We start from the raw sequence: 20,660 nt of genomic DNA, 5'->3' as shown, positions 1-20,660 counted from the left end.
TTAGCTTTTTACGTTATTTTAGGAGAAAAAAGTTACAGAATTAACTTTGAAAAATCATATAAATATTAATGAAAGTTTCTTTTTTGAGGTTATGTTGTACTCTGTAAAAATTTTATAATTTACATATATATTTCTGGTTGTTTTTACGCAAAAAAAATGTCGAGAATTTATACAAAAGATGCACCATACATTTATTTACCTTCTATACAAAAAACAAAATTTCCAAGAATAATTAATTATATGAAATGAGTATAATTACCCAGAGAATCCTGGTTTTTTTAGTTTTTCACACTTTTCTCTTAAAATACGCAATAAAAAGTTAGCGCATCGTTTGTACATCATTACAACTAAATTGACAACATTTATTTGCAATATTTTGCGAAATACTATAGAAAACTCTTCGAAATTCAGTATAAAGTTTGAGAATTTAAAAAAAAAAAAATTTCAGCCTTTCACGACTTTATGATTTTTTTTTCTCCGTTTTGACAAAAAATTAAGTAATAAAACATTTAGCGCCCTCTGTAATAAAACTATTAAACAAAATTTACACTAAGCGTCAAGTTTAAACATTTCAATATATAAATATATTTTATTATTTAGAAACTGGCGCTGAATATAATAGCCTCTGGGTGAGTAGAATAGCCCCAATGACAATAAATTAAAAAATTGTTTTTCTAGCAAAAAATTGTGTCCTTTAGAGAGGAATAATTTTAAATTACAAAAAAAGAAAATCTTAAATTTAAAAGAAGAATTTCAATTAAAAAATGCATGCTTAAAATTTATCTACTAATCAGAATATTCTCATATAAGAAAAAAGAATTATCTTTTTTAGATGAATATTCATAAATTGAAAATAAAATGTAAAATTAATTTTTGAACGGAATATTCTTTTTATTTTGAGATTTTTTTTGTGTATTATTTCTTCATTTATATTTTGAAATTCAAATTTTTGATTTGATTTAATATTAAACAGTTTTAAATTCATATTCATATTATTCATATTCATATTAAATACAATATCGACGCCTCCCGTTCATATATAATGCTTATTGAAACTGCAATGCAATATAAGTCTTATTCAAATTTTCGTGCCATATAAGTCTTATTGAAAGTTTACTCTCTAAATCTGAATAAGTGAAATTTCACTTAAAATGTGTCAAAAGTCTTCCACGTAGAAAAATAAGTGTATATGCACTTAAAAATAAGTGAAACTTCACTTATTTTTGAGTGAAAACCACTTATTTAAAAGTGCATATACACTTATTTTTCTACGTGGAAGACTTTTGACACATTTTAAGTGAAATTTCACTTATTCAGATTTAGAGAGTAGTGCTATATAATTCTTATTCAAGTTTCCGTGCAATACAATTCTTATTTAAATTTCCGTGCTATATAATTCCTATTCAAAATTGCGAACAATATAATTCTTAGTTAATATTTAATGTAAAATATTTTTTGGTTAACAGAATGATATGCTCAAAATAGTTTGAGATATATTAAAAAGTAAATTAGATATAAAACGCGTTTCATTCATGCGTATTATCAATTATGGGACCGTTCACAAATTACGTAACGTTTTTCTGGGGAAATTTTAACCCCCTCCCAACCCCATGTAACACACTGTTACATATGTACTTTAGCGCTATTTTTTTTGCTGATCGTAACAGATAACTTGACCCCCCCCTCCCCTTTAAAATGTTACGTTATGCAAAAGTTTCATTTCAAGAAAAAGTAAACGCTCAGAATGCGAGTAGTCAGGAAGAGTAGCTCGAATTAGGAAAAATTATTACTAATTTAATTACTATGATTACTGTTAAATCTGATTATTGAATTTTAAAGATATGTTGTTTTTTCTATTTTTGGTCCTAATATTTTTTTATTCTTTTACCTATTGTTCATGTGCGTACATTACATTTTCATATCTCAAGTCTCATAACCGCTAAATGGATGGATTTTTCTTAAATTGTTGGTCTTTCGGAGGGACAAAACTGAGAGTATTTTGAGCCCGATCAATTTGGCCTATAACTATATATTTCATTTCATGAAAAAACGTTTAAATTTAAATTTGTTAAAATTTAAATAAATTTTGTGTAATTTAAAAAAATGTTCTGACACCTATCGATGTTTTTTTTGTACCTATAAATTTTTGAGACACATCATTTGATTAGTAATTAACAGAATCATTTTATCCAGAGTTATTATTAACGTTTTAAAAAAAGACACTTGCTGATAAGAACAAAATAAATTAATATTTTGAAAAAAAAACTTCACAGCAACTTAGTTCATTATTTTAATTAGGTACATTTACCCCTGTAATTTGATATTATTATGAAATTAATGCTTTATAAATAAAATTTTCATGAGGAAGAAAAGTATTCGTGAAATGAACACAAAAATTCATATATACTTGACCAATTTTTTTTACTATAATAGCCCCAGTAGATATGGTATTATAATAATTATTAAATAATTTAATAATAAAATATTTTTTAATTTATAATCTTTGTTAACTTTACGAGTTTGAAATTTAAGAAATTTAAATTGTATACTATAGTTGTATTAGCGTGAGTGTTATATAAAGAAAAGGCTTTTCTTGTTAAAAAGCGTCAGACGTTTCTGCTCGTATGGGAGATTTCACCAGCGATTACAGTGATAGATATATAAATAAAAACATGTTAAAAGATTTAAATTATTATATTTTAAAACTTTTGAGAAAAAAAATCTTAAAAACCCTTCAATTTATAAGGTTTAAAAAATTTACAAGACCTCATAATAATTATTATCTAACAGGACGAATCCAAATAGATGTGAAAATCATTAAAGTTACTCCTAGAGCTGCTGTGAATTTAATGAAAGTGCCTTAATTTATAGTGGAAATTGGAAAAGATTTGAATTCATGACGAATTAATATTTGGATTTAGTAATTGGTTAGCCGTCAATCAACTATCATTAAATTTAAATAAAACTGTTTTCTTGACTTTTGGGTGCTACATTGACTCACTGCCAGAAAATATGAATATTATGATTAATAACGTTTCATTAAAATGAGTTAAGGTTATGTGTCTGTTAGGTCTGTAATGTTAATTTGTCCGTATAACTTTTCTCGTAAAATACTGAATGGATTGAGCTGAAATTTTGTGGAGGAATTTAAAATATGATAAAAAAAAATGGTTGTGAAGTGGGAAAATGTTGATATAATGGTAAATAAATATAATAAAAGGCATAAAAATTGTTAGAAAATCAGACACTCTCCTAACCCCACATTTTCTAACTATTTTCAAGTGTTTTATAATAATTATTTAACAATATATTAACATTTTCCCACTTCACAACCATTCTTTATCATTTATTTTAAATTCCTCCACAAAATTTCAGCTCAATCCATTCAGTATTTTACGAGAAAAGTTACAGGCAAATTAACATTACAGACCTAACAGTCACATAACCTTAAAGAGACTAAATATTTTGTTATAATTGTGGATCAACATTTAAAATGGGTATAAACATCCCTGGCGGATTTGATGTACAAGGAAAAAATTAATTTAGTAGATTTTACAGAACTATCACGGAGTAGCGGATACAGCTCTTTACGAAACTGAGTGTTGTAAAATGTCACGAAATATTCAGGATAAACTCCAAAAATATTCAGTATAAACAACGAAATTTCTGTAGTTTATCCGAAAATTCAAAATATCCATCACATTTTACAAAACTCAGTTTCATAAAGAGCTGTATTCGCTACCCCGTCACAGTTTTGTAAAATATATCTACTGAATTAATTTTTTCCGTGTAGAATATGCGGGATGTGGAAAATGAAAAGTGGAGTGCGAAATAGTCACATAATCGACATCCTAGGTTGTATATCTGTAGTCTGTAATAAATAAATAACTTTTAAAAAATCGCCATATTGGATCCGCCATTTTGAATTTTAAAAAACTGATTTCAGATTCGTGATCAATAATCAGAGACCCAAAAGGCAAAAAAAAACTGCAGCTTTCTTTTCTTAACCCGTAACACCATGAGTCCAGTAGACCCGAGCATTTTTTCTCACTCAAATTAATTGAATAGCTTTTGAATATTTTTTATATTTTAATATATTAGTTTGACATATTCTTAGTAATTTTCTAAGTTTTTTGATATACAACTAATTCGATACAAAAGAATAAATTAGCTTCAAACATTAATAATTAGAAATTTTTAATTTTAACTTAAAAATTCACATTTTATTCTGCAAAATAAATACCTTTTTTGCAAGTCCTGCTGTTGTGGTAATTTTTTCCTTAAAGAATAACAACCCAATCAAAAATTTACTAATGGCGCAATACTGGCGCAGTACTGACAAATACTGGAGGGTGGTACTGCAACAGTACTGATACAATGAAAATACCAGTACTGGTTCAGTACAGACTGCCCAGTTTCGGCAGCCAATACTGAACCAATATTGCGCCAGTAGTGAACTTTGGTATAATACTGAAATTTTTCTTTGGGACATCATAAGCTACCTCAGATTAAATTTTTGTGCAAAAATATTCAATACCGACTGTACAATACACGTTTGAATACGTCGGGTCCAGCAGACCCGCTGTGCCATTTACGTTCGAATTGTGCTAGTTAAGGGTTAAATGTCCACTCTTTCTTGGGTGTAAAAGGGTTAAAGTTCTCTAAACAGTATAATTAAATTAAAACTAACTAAGCTGTTAAAATTTCATAAAAACAACAAAAATAATAATAGATATTTAAAGAAAAATTAAAATTGATGTAAACAATATGTTTTTTGACATACAAGAATTAGATTGAATCAGGGTACTTGTAAGTATATTTAGCTCGCATTATTATCACGCGCGTCTAGCAGTCTGATCGGACAAGATTTTTTTTTTTAGTGGTGTAACAATAATTTCCTTCTCACCATTAATTTCAGATGTTTGCTACATAAATCTGACCTTCAGTTAACTCATCCGTCTCATTGCCTTCCTTTCTAATCGTTTATAGTGACCTACGAACTTCTATTACCTTCCTATTGGGAGATTTTTTCTTTTTTTTCACACGCTTTACAATCATGATCATTCGTATATATATATATATCATTCATACGTCATTTGTATTAATTATTATATTAAGGGCATTACATGATACATTTCCTTGGCAGGTCACAGATTTTGTTTACATTTTGTCACTGTGTTTTTAATGTGTTATTTATTACAATTAAATAATTGGATTATAATATCACTGAATGTACTACTACACTTACTTTAATAGTAATATATTTGGTGTATTCACTTAACTCTGACGTACAAAACTGAAAGACCCTTAAATTGTAAGTTGCCTATTATATTTCTTCCTTTACAAAAATAAAGAGATTAAAATCTATGAAAGATAAAATTCAATAAGCACGGTGTTTGTTCTTGAGTCAAAGGTTCCGACAAATTGTCAACCAAATCTGACTATGGGATCTTCTTCTTCTTAATGGCATATCAGATTTGATAATCATCCATATGGTAAATATTCTGAACTGTTTCCGGATCCGGAATTAGTCCGAAACAGTCAGGCTTTTATCATCCGGAAATTAGTCCGGCTAAATTCGAAATTTGTCCGATTTGTGTAGAAAATCCAGAATTAATCAGGTCTAATCTAAAGTCAATTCGATTAAACGTAACTAGTAAATGCAGATTCTAGATTAACTAATTACACAGCCGGATTAATTTCGGATTAAATAGAAGTAATTTTGCATTTATTAGTTATATGTATCATCAGATTAATTTCGGATTAGACCGGATTTACTAGTCACATAAATAATACTAATTTTGGACTTAACCGCAGTGGCGTAGCTTGAAATTTTGGGCCCCCCCACGAAAATCGCAACAGGCCCACTTAAGGGCAGCAAAATGTTATTATTAGGAATTTAATATTATATTCAAATATCCAATTGTATTTAGAACTCTCAATTACATTATATTAAGGGTTTGCATTAGTTCCCACTGTTCTGTTGATGCAGTTTTGTTTTTCTTTTTGAAACAGTCTTTTGTCACGGGATTGAATTTCTGCTGGAAAAGTGTGCAAAAGTGAAAACTTCGTAAGTCAGATTCTTTGATTATAGTGTAACTCCTTATTTATTGATTACAATCGATAAATAAAATCTAATTCAACAGCGGAAATTAATGCAAACGTCTAATATGTATACAATAAAATATTCTATTTGCAGATTAAGTTTAAAAATACATTATTTACTAAGTTACTCATTTTTATTTAAATAAAATACATACAATATTAATATTATTACATTTAAAATAGAGTTTTTTTAGAATTATATGAAGAATAAAATTAAGAAATAAATAAAAACACAAAGATTTAGTTTAAAAATTGTTTTCTTCGAGATTTAGTTTCGGCAAAACTTTTAATCAGCTGTGTTTTGTCGATTGATTCAGCCTCCGCAGCTTCAATTGAAAGCAATGCAAAGTTACTTAGGCGATTTTGACTACAACTGTTTCTTAGATAGTTTTTAATTATTTTTAATTTCGAAAATGATCTCTCAGAGAATGCAACGGTTACAAGGAAGTGATAAAAATATTAGTAGAGCAGTTATTACCTCAGGAAAAATTGAAGCTAACGTATTATTCTCAACAATAAGAAAGTTTGCAAAACTGCGAATGTCTTTAATTTGTTTTATTTCATCCTTTAATGGTCGACACAAAGTTACTACTTCTAACGGGAATGCTGGAGAAAGATCATCTGGATAGCATTCTCGCAAAATTTCGGCAGATTTAACTAATGACTCCCCACTCATTGAAGTCAGATTATTTGGATTTAAAAAGCTGAATTTATTAACAATCTCCTCCATTCTTTCGAAGCGATTGGTTATTTGGTTAATGACTATGTCCAAAATTTTATAATAAATATTTACTTTAAAATAATGCTCTCGACTAGAAAACAAATAAATAATTTGAGGCAGTTTCATCTACTTTTTTCTTTGGTTTGTATTGTCTCTTATCTTTAAAAATTGGTTCGATATTCCACGATGTAGCCGTATTGCAAGCTTCTTTTTTCATAATCTCATAAGATTTCGATCTGGGACCCCTAACGACTCGGGCCTCCCGCGACCGCGGGGGTTTGAGGGAAGTGTAGCTACGCCACTGCTTAACCGGACTAATTCTGGATAATAGAAACCCGACTCTAAAACGGACTGTTTCGGAATAATTCCACATTCCGAAGTATTAACCAAAGTAGTGACTATTGGTCAGAAGGCAACGTGTCTTTTACGTGAACAGTTCTTATAGAACTTGAGACTCATATCAAGTTTGAGAGAAACTGCACATGGCAGAATGAGTTGAATGAGTAGGAACTGTAATAAAAGCAGCAAAACTTAATTCAATACACATTGTTGCGGACTAATTGTGAATTTAATACATACAGAATGTCAGATTACACCAGATTCATTTCGGTTTCAGATTCTTAAACGGACTGAATTAATGCAGACAAAAAGACAAATATGAGATAAGTCCGAAAAAGTCCGAAACTTATATGAAATCAAACAGTAATTATTCGATTCTAGGTCGATCAAAGAACTTAACCTAAAATGAATCCAGAATAATCCGGAGTTTATATTGTAAGAAATTCGATATTAGTCAGCAACAATTCGGTCTTAATCTGGTATAACATCTTCAGGATTGCCACGGGTTAGGGAAATCAGGGAAAAATCAGGAAATTTTATGAAAAGTATTGAAAAAATATCAAATTTCAAAAAAATACTACTAAAATTATAATTTTTAAAATTATTGTCTTACATTTTTATAATTGTAGGTCTCGGATCGACTTTTGAAAGAAAAAAAAAGCAATTTCACTCGAATTAAACTGAGACAAATTTTCAAGATTTCAATCCACTTTCAGAACAAATTTTCAAAAATAATTTAAAGTTACATTAATAAAACAGAAAATTTTTCATGTTGGAATTATCGATTTTTGAAATTTTTAATTAAAATTTTAATAAACTTGAATTATTGAAATTTTTTTAAAATTATATAAACAAAAATTTAACTTTAAAGAATTAATAATTAAAAAACGTTTTAAGTAATTGAATTTTTGAAAAACTTGATTAAAGTTATTAGAAATAATTAATTAAAAAAGAAAATGAAGTTTAAAATTTGAGAAATAATTCAGTTTTGGAAGAGCAATAGTTAAAATTTTTGGAACTAATTGAATTTCAGAAGATTTGTAATTAAAATTTTCGTAAATTGGAATTTTTTTTTATATTTTATAAGCTTTAAACAATAATTAAATTTTGTAGAATTTTTAATTTGAAAATGTTTTAAATAAAATAGAATTTTCGAAAATCTTGATTAAAATTATTAAAATGAAATTAAGTATTGAAAAATTTCAATTTTAGATAGAAATTTTAAAAATAATTGTATTTTAAAAGAGTTCGAGTTAAAATTTTGAGAAATAATAATTGAATTTCAGGAGATTATTAATTGAAACTTTCATTTTGAATTGGTGAAATTTTTTTAAAAAACTTTAAACAATAATTTAATTTTAGTGAATTTTCAATTAAAAACTTTCAAATCGTGTAATTTTCAAAGATTTTGTTTTAAATTATTGAAAATAATTGATTTTGCAAACAATAAAATTCAAGTTAATATATTTTTTTAATAATTCAATTTTAAAAAATAAAAGAGTGTAATCCGAGGACTGATATTGAAAACCTCTTGAAATATTTTCATTAGGGTCAGGGAAAAAATTTTAATTTTCACTGGAAATCAGGAAAAAGTTAGGGAAAAAAATTATATTTTTGTGTCAACCCTACCTACTAATTCAGACTTTCTGATTAAGATTTTTGTTCAGACTGCGACTATGATTTTTGTACATATTAATTCCACATTTTTTCAGACTCATTTCAGATTAGGATTTTTTACCCAGATTAAATCAGGATTATTTTGAACTAATAACGGATTTTCCACGATAAATATTGCAGATTATTATGGACTCATGTCGGATTCAGTTTTTTGACAGTACTTAATCCGAATTGTTGCGTACTATTTGCGGATAGTTTACATAAAAAATTTTAGATTATTCTGGACTCATTTTGGATTGTTTTTCGATCTAACTAAAATCAAACTATTGCGGACTAATTGCGGATTTATTTCATGTCAATTTCAGATTATTCCGGGATGATTTAAACTTGATGGTATCATTTTGGAATGCAACGTTTTGATTCGATATAAGGTATCAAATTGATCCAAATATTTGGATCATTTTCAAGAAATGATCCAGAATATGGGATCATTTTTTGATACCTGAATTGGTATCAAAGTATAACTGTCATGCTCTTATTGACAAGTTTATTAATTAATTTATTCACTGCACTGAATATTCAGATATTAAAAATACTTTTATGAATTTTAAGTAAGTATTTTTAATATCTGAATATTCAGTGCAGTGAATAAATTAATTAATAAACTTGTCAATAAGAGCATGCCAGCCATGACAGTTATACTTTGATACCAATTCAGGTATCAAAAAATGATCCCATATTCTGGATCATTTCTTGAAAATGATCCAAATATTTGGATCAATTTGATTCCTTATATCGAATCAAAACGTTGCATGAGTTGATCTTAATTCTTGTATCAATTTGATACACACAAGAAAACTGTGTTCGGATTCATCTTTTTATCCAGGCTGATTGCTATGACTAATGTGGATCATTTTCGGATTTTTCGAAAAAATTTTATAAATCGCGCGCTTTTCTCGACTCATTTTTGAATTAAAAATAAAATATGAAAACATAAAAAAAGAACCCTATTAATTATTATTAACTTTTCACACGTTTTCTTTCTGACCTAAGCTGAACTGATTATTACCCTATCCCTAAGTGGACATTTCCCTTCTCCTACTCACATCAAAATAGTGGGAATGAATTTCTCCGAATTTCTATTGTTTTTCATTGCGCGCGCATAAAACTATGATACACTTATTGTTAGAGATAATTGTGCGTCTCCAAAAATTGTTCACTTAAAGAATATTATCCACTTGAGGAATACTGTCAACTTGAGGAGGGTGCACACTTCGGGAGAACCAATACTGTATTAAAATTATTATAATTCTGGTATATATTATTTATTTTTATAATTTTCTACACAATTATTTTTAATCTTTTTTAAAATTTTTATTATATTTTAATACAAACAATATAAATTGTGAAAAGGGAAATCACGGTGCGCCAGAAGGTGGTTTAAATAAAAATGAATTGGCACTTAAAAATTCTTTTTGATTATGATTCTTAGATAAATAACAAACATTTCTCAATAGTTTTTAAAATCAGTTTACGTGCCTGATTTAAATAAAATTGAGTTTTTATATAAAAACAGTGTTTTATGGGGAATCAGAATTTATTTAATCTAATAAATACTGTAATAAATGATAACATAATTACTTATTTTCAATTTTACATATAAATAATTATATTGCTGTAGTGTTTGTGTCCGATTTTAAAAAATTAAATTATAATGTTAAAAGAACGATTTTAAGAGTGACAAAATTTATTTAAGAGAGTCGAATGATCTCTGAAATTTTTTGGCAAGAAGAGACCTTTAATTATCGCTCTATAAAAACGGCACTAAACGTGAAAATGATAAACATTGATTTTAAAATACTTTCTTCTCGAAAGACGGACACTTTTTACAAAAGCAGCTAGAGATCCTTATCTTATATAAATTTCCTAATTCCGAAAGATTATGCGAATCCATACAAAAACACGATTGCAAAACGAAAAGTAATATAATGAGGGGTTCATTACCTCCTGTCGCCGTCAGATGGCAGCAGCATGCAGGGCGCACAAAGTCGCAGCTGTTATTAGATTACTTTTCTACTTTTTGTTTTACAACCATGTTTTTCTATGGATTCGTACCGTCTTTTGGATTTAGGAAATTTATAAGATGAGGATTTTGGCTGATTTTGTTAAAAGTGTTCGTGTCTCGAGAAAAAAGTATTTTAAAGTCAATACTATTTCACGATAGCGATAATTAAAGCTTTCTTCTTGCCAAAGAATTTCAGATACCGTTCGGAAGCTCTTAAATATAAAAACGAAACAGGAAAATAACTTCAATGTTAATAAATTTGTATGAACCCAAATCTAAAACATCTATTATCTATACGCATATAAGTATATATTAAATAAATTCTGGTTCCTCATAAAACACTATTTTTAAATATTTAAAACTCAATTTGTTTTAAATTGGGCACGTAAGCTGATTTTAAAACCTATTGAGAGAAAAGTTTTTTATTTATCTTAGAACCATAATCAAAAAGAATTTTTAAATGCCAATTCATTTTTATTTAAACCTCCTTCTGGCGCACCGTGAAATATCAAACAGCAATTAATTATTATAATAATAAAAAAATCATATTTTAAGGAAATATTATGCCGTACTCTCTAAATTTGAATCAGTGAGATTTCATTGACGAAATAATTGGAATTTAGCAATTGAATCACTTCAATAAGATTTCCACTGAAATTCATGTGCGGTCTTTATATTACTCCAAACAATCGCGAATAACATTTTTAAATTATTAAAATTTCATGTTGTCATATTCATATTCAAAAACAATGCAATTATTATGGATTGTAAGAAAAACTAGTATTAAAATTATATTGCATAATTAATTCAATAAGCATCAATATTGGAATGATGATTGAATTAGCAATTCATTGAACGCAACTTGAATTAACATTGTGTTGATCAAACAATTGATTAAGAATTAATTATGTTGCATAAAAGTTTCTGAATCATGTAGCACAACTTTCTGATTTAACATTTTATTGCACTTGCGTTTGAATAAACATTTTATCAGCGAGGAACGTCTATCAGATTCTGAGATTCTGAGATTTCAAGGAGTCCCAGTAAATATTTAAAGATTTCTATTACATATAATTATTTTTTTTTTTTTGACGAATTTTCACTTTTAGAATTAGCATTTGACAAAATTTATTTCAATAAAAATTTTTAATTATACGACTTTTTTTTTGATATAGAATTTTCAAAGCGCCGAATTTTCATTTATCCGAAATTGCAAATTAAAATTTGCCAATCACGATTTTCTTGAAAATTTCTGATTGGTTAATTTTAAAAATCGCGCCAAAATCTTTCTGCTGATTGTACATCCGGTCATTTGCAATTTCGGACAAATTAAGAATCTTCGTTTTCGTCCGCCATATTGAATTTTGAAAATCTGATGTCAGATTCGAAATTAACGACCCCAAAAACAAACAAATATTAAGTTTTAGGAAAATTATTAACAATCTTCTGAAATTCAATTATTATTTCTACAAATTTTAAAACGAACTCTTCTAAAATGCAATTATTTCTAAAATTTCTATCTAATATTGAAATTGTTGAATAATTTAATTTTAATTGAGATTTTCGAAAATTCAATTATTTAAAACATTTTTAAATTCAAAATTCTTCAAAGTTTAATTATTGTTTAAAATTTATAAAATATCTACAGAAATTCCAATTTACGAAAATTTTCATTAAAAATCTCTTGAAATTCAATAAGTTTCAAAAATTTTAACTATTGCTCTTTCAAAACTCAATTATTCCTAAAATTTTTAACTTCAATTTTTCTTTTCAATTAATTATTTCTGATAACTTTAATAAAATTTTACAGTTTTTCAACAATTTAGGGAAATAAAATGTTTTTTTTAATTAAAAATACTATAAAATTCTATTATTCTTTAAAGTCTGTAAAAAAATGTTATCAATTAAAATTTATGAAAATTTCAATTTAAAATCTTCTGAAATTTAATTACTTTCAACAAAATGTTAACTCCAGCTCTTCCAAATTCAATTAGTAATTATTAGTAATAGTAATAATTATTAATAATAATTATATAATAAAATGCTTGGTCTGTACTTCTGTCCTGACTTGAAGTTGGCCTTTTCTGCTTTCACGTGTTTTTTTGAATAGTAATCTTATGACGTGTCAAATTTTGACAATTCTTTTTCTCATTTTTGCCAAAGTTGTATAATTGTGTTTCCAAATTTGGGAATAAGTTTCTTTAAAATTCCAAATTCCAAAATTCAATTCACGAAGCTGAAGTACACAACGTTTACCAACGAAATTTTTTTTAAAGTTGTATATTCATTCAAAAATTCTATACAAACACAAAAAATTTATGATGAGAAAAAAGATGCGCCAGGAAATTTCGTACAAGATAGTAATTTGAAAAAAATTTATTTTTTAAATTTAATTTTTAAGGTACCAGGGGCCAACGAATACCTATTAAATATTAAATATTAATTATAAAAACACAGACCTCGAATCAACTTAAAGACACAAAAAATCGTTTTAGTCGATTTATATTCCAAGAAAAAGTGGATTTGTTTTTTATTTTAACAAAAATATTTTACAGATTTTTAAATAAAAATTTTTTTTTAATAATAATCCTTTTCGAGGGGTTAAAGTTGAAATTTTTAGAAATAATTAAATTTCAAAAGATATTGTTAATTTTCAAACAATTTTTGGAAAACATTTTTTAAATTTAATTGAATTTTCAAAGATTTAAAATTGAGATTTTTGAAATTAATTGAAACTTTAAGTGTTTTTTAATTAAAATTTTACATGATTTCACTAAAAATTTATTAGAAAATGCGGACAAAATACAATAATTTGAAAATCATTTTTAATTGAAAAATGGTTTCAGATAGTTGAAATTTCAAAGAATATTATTAAAATAGTTAAAAATAATTGAATTTCCTTAGAGTTCTAATTGAAATTATTAAATTTCAAAAAAAAAAAATTTTCGTTGGAAAATTTTAGAAATAATTCAATTTTAGATGCTTTTAAATTCAAATTATTGAAAATTCAATTAATTTTGAATTCAAATTTTTGAGAATAATTGAATTTTATTTGATTTTAAATTTGAAAAATAATTGTATTTCAGTTCATTTTGAATTGAAAATTTTGGGAAATAATTGAATTTTAATTCAAATTTTAGATAATAATTTAATTTAAGTTCATTTTTGATTGAAAATTTGGATAATTAATTTTGAATAGAAATTTTAGAAAATAATTGAATTTTATTTCATTTTAAATTGAAAACTTGGTAAATAATTAAATTTTAAATTGAAAATTTTTGATAATTATTGAATTGAAATTTTTAAAAAATAATTCAATTTTATTGTGATATTTTTTTTTAAATTATAAACAATTGTTATATTTCATAAAAATTTTAATAGAAAAATAATTTTGATATAATTGAATTTGTGATTTATTTAATTAAAATTATTAAAAATAATTAATTTAGTGAAGAATCATTTTAGTTCAAAATTTGTTAAATAATTGAATTGAAGATCTGAAGAAAATCTACATTTTATACTAAAAAAATGTATTTTATTTACATTTTTTTTCAAATGTAAACTTTAAAGCACAAAAAAGTCATTTTAGTCGATTTATATTCCAAAAAAAGTCGATTTTTTATTTTAACTAAATGTAATTCGTTAATGAATATTTTAATTTAAATAACTAATGTTATTAGATATTAAATTCGTTTTATTAATTCTGTAATAAGAATAATTGTATAAAAATATTATCAAAGAAAATTTATTTCGAATATTTTAGAATCGAATTAATTGTAAGACAAATTATCATTTTTAAGTAAGACAAATTTCTAGAAAAAAATTCTTAAAGTTCCATTTTTATCATTTTTTCAAGTCTGATTTAAGCAATTTATTCGAATTAAAAATGTTGTCACAGTTTTTAGTTTTGATGGTCAAAAAAAATTTCAGGCAACTGTATCAAGTACTTAATTAAGTTTTACAGATTTTTAAATAAAATTTTTTTTTTGAATAATAATTTTCGAAGAGTTAAAATTAAAAATTTTTAGAAATAATTGAATTTAAAAAAATTTTGTTAATTTTCAGACAATTATTAAATTTTACAGAACTAAAAATAATTTATCAAATAATCTTAGATAACATTTTTTAAAATGTAATTGAATTTTCAAAGATTTACAATTTTGATTTTTGAAATTAATTGAACTTTAAGTGATTTTTAATTTTAAATTTTTTGATAATTTCACTAAAAAATTTATTACAAATTGCAGACAAAAATACAATGATTTGAAAACCATTTCTAAGTGAAAAATGGTTTCAGATAGTTCAATTTTCGAAGAATATTATAAAAATCATTAAAAATAATTGAATTTTAAGTTATAATTGAAATTATTAAATTTCAAAAAATTTTAGATGGACAATTTTAGAAATAATTAAATTTTAGAAGCTTTTAAATTGAAATTTTTAAAAATAATTGAATTTCAAAAGATTGTGTTAAATTTCAGACAATAATTATAATAAGAGAAATTTTTAGTGATTTCTGTTGATAAAGAATTTATTAGAAATCACATAAAAAAAATTGAAATTGAATAATTGAATTTTCGAAGAATATTATAAAAATCATTAAAAATAATTGAAATTTTTGCAAATAATAAAATTTCAAGTGATTTTGAATTAAAATTTTTTGGTAATTTTATTAACTATTTTTTTTTAAATTATAAACAATTTTTAAATTTCAAAAATAATTTTAATTGAAAAATAGTTTAAGATAATTGAATTTGTGAAGAATTTCATTAAAATTATTGAAAATAATTAATTTAGTAAAGAATTTTAGTTAAAAATTTGTTAAATAATTAAATTGAAGAAGATCTAAAGAAAATCTTCATTTTATACTAAAAAAAATGTATTTTATTTACATTTTTTTTCAACTGTAAAAAAAAATGTCGCATTTTATTAAAATAAGTCGATAAAAGTCGTATAATCCAAGGCCTGTAAACATATAATTTTCATTATTATCATTTAATATGTAATAATATTCTAATAAATTAAATTATTATTAATAATATTAATCTTTAATTTCTTTATAACAAACAATTAAATACTCAATTTGGCACGCTTGCGCGCGTTTAATTTTGCTAGTTAATAATAATTAGTAATTAATTGAATGTTAATTCAATTGCAAATTTTTATCTACATAATTTTTTGTTTAATGAATTTCCATCAAAATTCAATTATTTAGAACATATTTTAGTTGAAAATTCTCTAATATTCAATAATTGTTTGAAATTTGTAAAAAAATTTCATTAATTCAAATTTATAAAAGTTTCAAATGAAAATCTCCTTGAAATTCAATTATTTCTAAAAATTTTAAATGAAATTCTTCGAAATTCAATTATTTTGAAAATTTTAATTAAAAATCTTCTGAAATTCAATTATTTCACAAATTTTCATTCAAAATTAATTTTTTTTGAATAATATTTTAATGAAATTCTTGGAAAATTTAATTATTTAAAACATTTTCCGAAATTACGATTTTGAATAATGTGCATAAATCAGACATGAAAAATTTTCTGTTTTATTAATGTAACTTTAAATTATTTTTGAAAATTTGTTCTGAAAGTGGATTGAAATCTTGAAACATTGTCTCATTTTAATTTGGTGGTTTAAAATTAAAATTGTTGAAAATATTTCTGTGAAACATCCTTCTTAAGGAATTAATAAATTTTATTTAATTTCAAATAACAAAATTTTTAATAATAATTAAATATTTATCAACTAATTAAAAAATAAAAAAAAAATGGACTTTTTATACATTTCTTGTAACGTAAATCGACTAAAATGACTTTTTTTTCTTTCGAAAGTCGATACGAGGCCTACAATTATAAAAATGTAAGACAATAATTTTTAGAAGAAAAAGTTTAAAAAATAATAATTTTAGTAGCATTTATAGAAATTTTATGTTTTTTCAGTACTTAAAATATTGAAATTAATAATAAATAAAATAATAAATTTAGCACTTGACATCACTTTCACAGAAATATTGTAAGATAATTTTTATTTATTTATTTAAGCATAAATGTACTGAGTGGTACATAAATGATAGCTTCTATTTTAGATTATTTTATACGAATTATAAATTGAAAATTATTTTTTTTTTATTAATTTATTTATTTGAAACGTAAATGCTTTTTTATAAGAAAGTATAACGTTGTAAATACGAATGAAAAAAAAAAATGAGGAATTTGAATATACACGTGAATCATGCTATATCACCACTTTGAGAAAATATATTAAAATGGTGAAAACTGGAAAGCGATAAAAAGTTGACTTGTTAATACAAACTGGGTGCGCTTATTAAAAGACATTGCTTTATTTATTATCGCTTGTGTATTGTAATAACTGAGAGTACAGTGAGATGAACTTCTCGTTAGTTGTTAGTGGGAGGTGGCAGGTAGTTTTTAGTGCTTCAGCCATCTGACATTCATTTCAACTCTACGTGTCGTTTCTCTCGGGTAAAGATTAACACTTATTTAACGAATTAGTTAGCAAAAGTTATTCATTTTTTCACCAAGGAAAAAAATTAAATTAGTCTAACCAATTATATATTCTAAAAAGGTTTTTCTTAAAAATATTAATTTCAAATACAAATTAAGTGAGATATTATTTTCAATTTGAAAAGGGTAAAGAAAAAAAGAAGAAAAAAAAAAAATTTTTTTTAAATTTATGAAAGAGTGAAAAGTTTTTTTTTAAAAAAAAGTGGTAATAAAGAATTAGTGAACAAAAAAAAATTCATAATAACAGAAAGAAGAAAGAAATATTAAATTTTGATAATCAAAAAAATAAAAATGAGTGATTGTACATAACTTAGAAGAAAGTAAGATAACAAAAAAAAAGTACAAAAAAAGTTTTAGGAACAACAAAATAATTAAATAAATAGAATATTTTTTTAAATACGTAAAAAGAAATGCTCAACCGATTTTACGTGTTAAATTTATAAGATATCAGTGTCAACGTGCTAAAAACAGAAAAAAATACAATTTTCTTATATGGTGAGTAAATTTTGGGATTTTTTAAATATATTTTTAAATTTTTATAGTAAAATAAAAATTTTGTTTTTTTTATATTACGTTCATTATTGATTTATTACGTTTATAGTATGAACATCTCAAGAAAGATAAACAATAAAAAATTATAAGTGTATTTCATCAACAATATTATATAGAATACTAAGAATACTCATTGAAGTATTCTTTTTTGCTATTTTATTCTGATAAAATTATTTATGTTAATAATTTGAAATTTATTTATAATTTAATGTTAATAATCTGAAATTTATTTATAATTTATTGTTAATAATTTTTTTTAAAATAAAACAGAATTTTAATTCATTCGAATTTTAATTTCGCAAAATTCTCATTGAATAGAATTTTAACTGCTTCGAATTTTTAAATCCTAGAATTTTCAATTCTCCAAATTTTAATTTGACCGAAATTACAAATGTCCGAACGAACAATCGGAAGAAAGGTTTTTGGCGCAATTTTGAAAATTGACCAATCACGATTTACTTGATAATTTCTAATTGGTCAATTTTAAAAATTGCACCGAAATCTTTCTATCGATTGTTTGTTCGGCCATTTGTAATTTCGGACAAATGAAAATTCGGCGCTTTAAAAATTCTATCAATTAAATTCCAGATTTATTAATTTATATCTTAACAATAAAAATTTAATTTAAAAAATTAAAATTAAAAAGTTTTTAAAAAATTTGAAAAGATAACACGTTTTTGTTAAGAAATCTTTCAATATTTACGATGGTTATAGACGAATAAATAATGTCCAAAATTAATTTATTCGAATTTTTTTATTTTTTTTTCGTTAATTTTAAAATTCGCGCCGCAATTTTTCTGCCAAATGTTTATTCGAACAAATGAAAGTTCGGTCAAATAAAAATCCGATCAAATAGAAATTCTGTTAAATGAATTTTCGGTTAAGTAAACATTTTGTAATATAGAAAATCGATTTAATGGAAATTTTGTCAAAAAAAAAAAAATTCGAAACAAATAAAAATTCGGTATTCGGCTAAAAGAAAATTCTATATAATGAAATTCTGTGGAATAAAAATAAAAAAATTATTAAATTTAAATATAAACAAATTAATTTTAGGTATTATTCATACGTTTCGTTAATTTAAATATTTTTTTTGAATTTTACATGTTTTTTTTATTTTAATATAATCTTTCACCTACTAAGGAGTTATTTTTTAAAAAAAACAATAATTTAATCAATAATGCAATCTTGCAGTAAAGAGTTAATTTTCTTAAAAACAGTAATTTTGTGTCGTATATCCTAATCTAGTTAAAACAAAGTTGTATGAATCACAACTTGGAAAAAAAGCTCTAGATTCCCATTGCTTTAGACTGAAAAAAAATTTATTTCCTTTAAATAATCAGTCACTTGAGTACTATTAAATAAATATTTACTTGAACCACAAACAAATTTTTTTTAAATTTTTTATTATACTCTTAATTGTGTATTATTATTTATTTAAAATAATTATTATGTTAAAATTATTTATCATTATTTTTCTATATAAAATTAATATTATAAAATTATTTACTATTTATTTATAAAATTATTATTATTTTTAACTTATTTTAATAAAGAATTTAAGAAAAATAGAAACTTCGAATTTTATTATCAAAATAACAGTCTAATAGGTCTTATAAAGTATGAAACATTACTAAATACCATTTAATTGACTCAAAAATAATAATTATTTATTACAAATAAATATTTATTTGATAACAATTAAATAAAAAATTATTTGAATCAGATATTTTTTATTTTCAGTGCCAAAAAGGTAAATTCTAAAAATTTGTAAAATTATCTACTAATTGTCAGTCATTAAAATATAATGAATAAATTAATTTTTAAAACAATTTAGTCATTTTAGAAGTTAATTGAGTTTTAAATAAAAATTATTTATTTTTTTTCTACACTAGTTCTGATTTTTATCACAACGTTTTACGCATGTGACGTAATATATGCATGGCGTTGTGAAAAAGCATCATGCAAATTACACCAAGCACTTATTCTCACGTTTTCCCACGACAGAAATTAAAAAAAAAAAAAATAATTTAATTTCAAAAAGCATAAATTTCTGCAATTTAATAAATAATAACAAAAAAATATATTATTCAAAGAATTTTTCATATATACAAGCCACGGATTATACGACTATTTCCAACTTTTTTGTTCAAAAATACGACTTTTTCGACTTATTTGAATAAAATGCGACTTTTTCAACTTTTTTTTTACATTTTTTTAAAATAATTTTTAATAAAATACGTTTTTTTTAGTATACAATGCAGATCTTCTTCACATCTTCTTTATTTTAATTATTAAACAAATTTTTAACTAAAATTCTTTACTAAATTAATTATTTTCAATAATTTTAATGAAATTCTTCACAAATTCAATTATCTTTACTATTTTTCAATTAAAATTTTTTGTGAAATTTAAAAATTGTTTATAATTTTAAAAAAAGTAAGCAAATAAAATTACCAAAAATTTTTAATTCAAAATCACTTGAAATTTTATTATTTGCAAAAAATTTCAATTATTTTTAATGATTTTTATAATATTCTTCGAAAATTCAATTATTCAATTTCAATTTTTTTTATGTGATTTCTAATAAATTCTTCATCAACAGAAATCACTAAAAATTTCTCTTATTATAAATATTGGAAAAAGCTTCTAAAATTTTCCATTTAAAATTTTTTGAAATTTAATAATTTCAATTATAACTCTCCTGAAATTCAATTATGTTTTTTTTATA

At 23.9% G+C, this 20,660-nt stretch overlaps 1 protein-coding gene across 5 annotated transcripts in view; it reads left to right on the top strand.

Annotated features, from left to right (window-relative positions):
• LOC127285678 (synaptic vesicle glycoprotein 2B) overlaps window positions 1-20,660 on the top strand; it is an 86,563-nt gene that overhangs the window by 31,106 nt on the left and 34,797 nt on the right. Inside the window, exon 1 of one of the 5 annotated variants that reach the window (XM_051311811.1) lies at window positions 10,010-10,096. The exons of 2 other annotated variants lie outside the window; for them this stretch is intronic. The gene's annotated coding sequence lies outside the window, so the exon portion shown is untranslated. Of the gene's footprint in view, window positions 1-10,009; window positions 10,097-17,221; window positions 17,873-20,660 lie in introns of those variants that run through there. 2 more of the 5 variants (XM_051311807.1, XM_051311810.1) reach the window with 2 other exon arrangements.

The sequence above is a fragment of the Leptopilina boulardi genome, unplaced genomic scaffold (genome assembly GCF_019393585.1).
Source record: "Leptopilina boulardi isolate dan_hultmark-lab unplaced genomic scaffold, ZJU_Lbou_2.1 LbouV2_341, whole genome shotgun sequence".
Lineage (NCBI taxonomy): Eukaryota > Metazoa > Arthropoda > Insecta > Hymenoptera > Figitidae > Leptopilina > Leptopilina boulardi.
The sequence above is the reverse complement of the archived record's forward strand: the minus strand, read 5'-3'. Positions and strand labels throughout refer to the sequence as shown.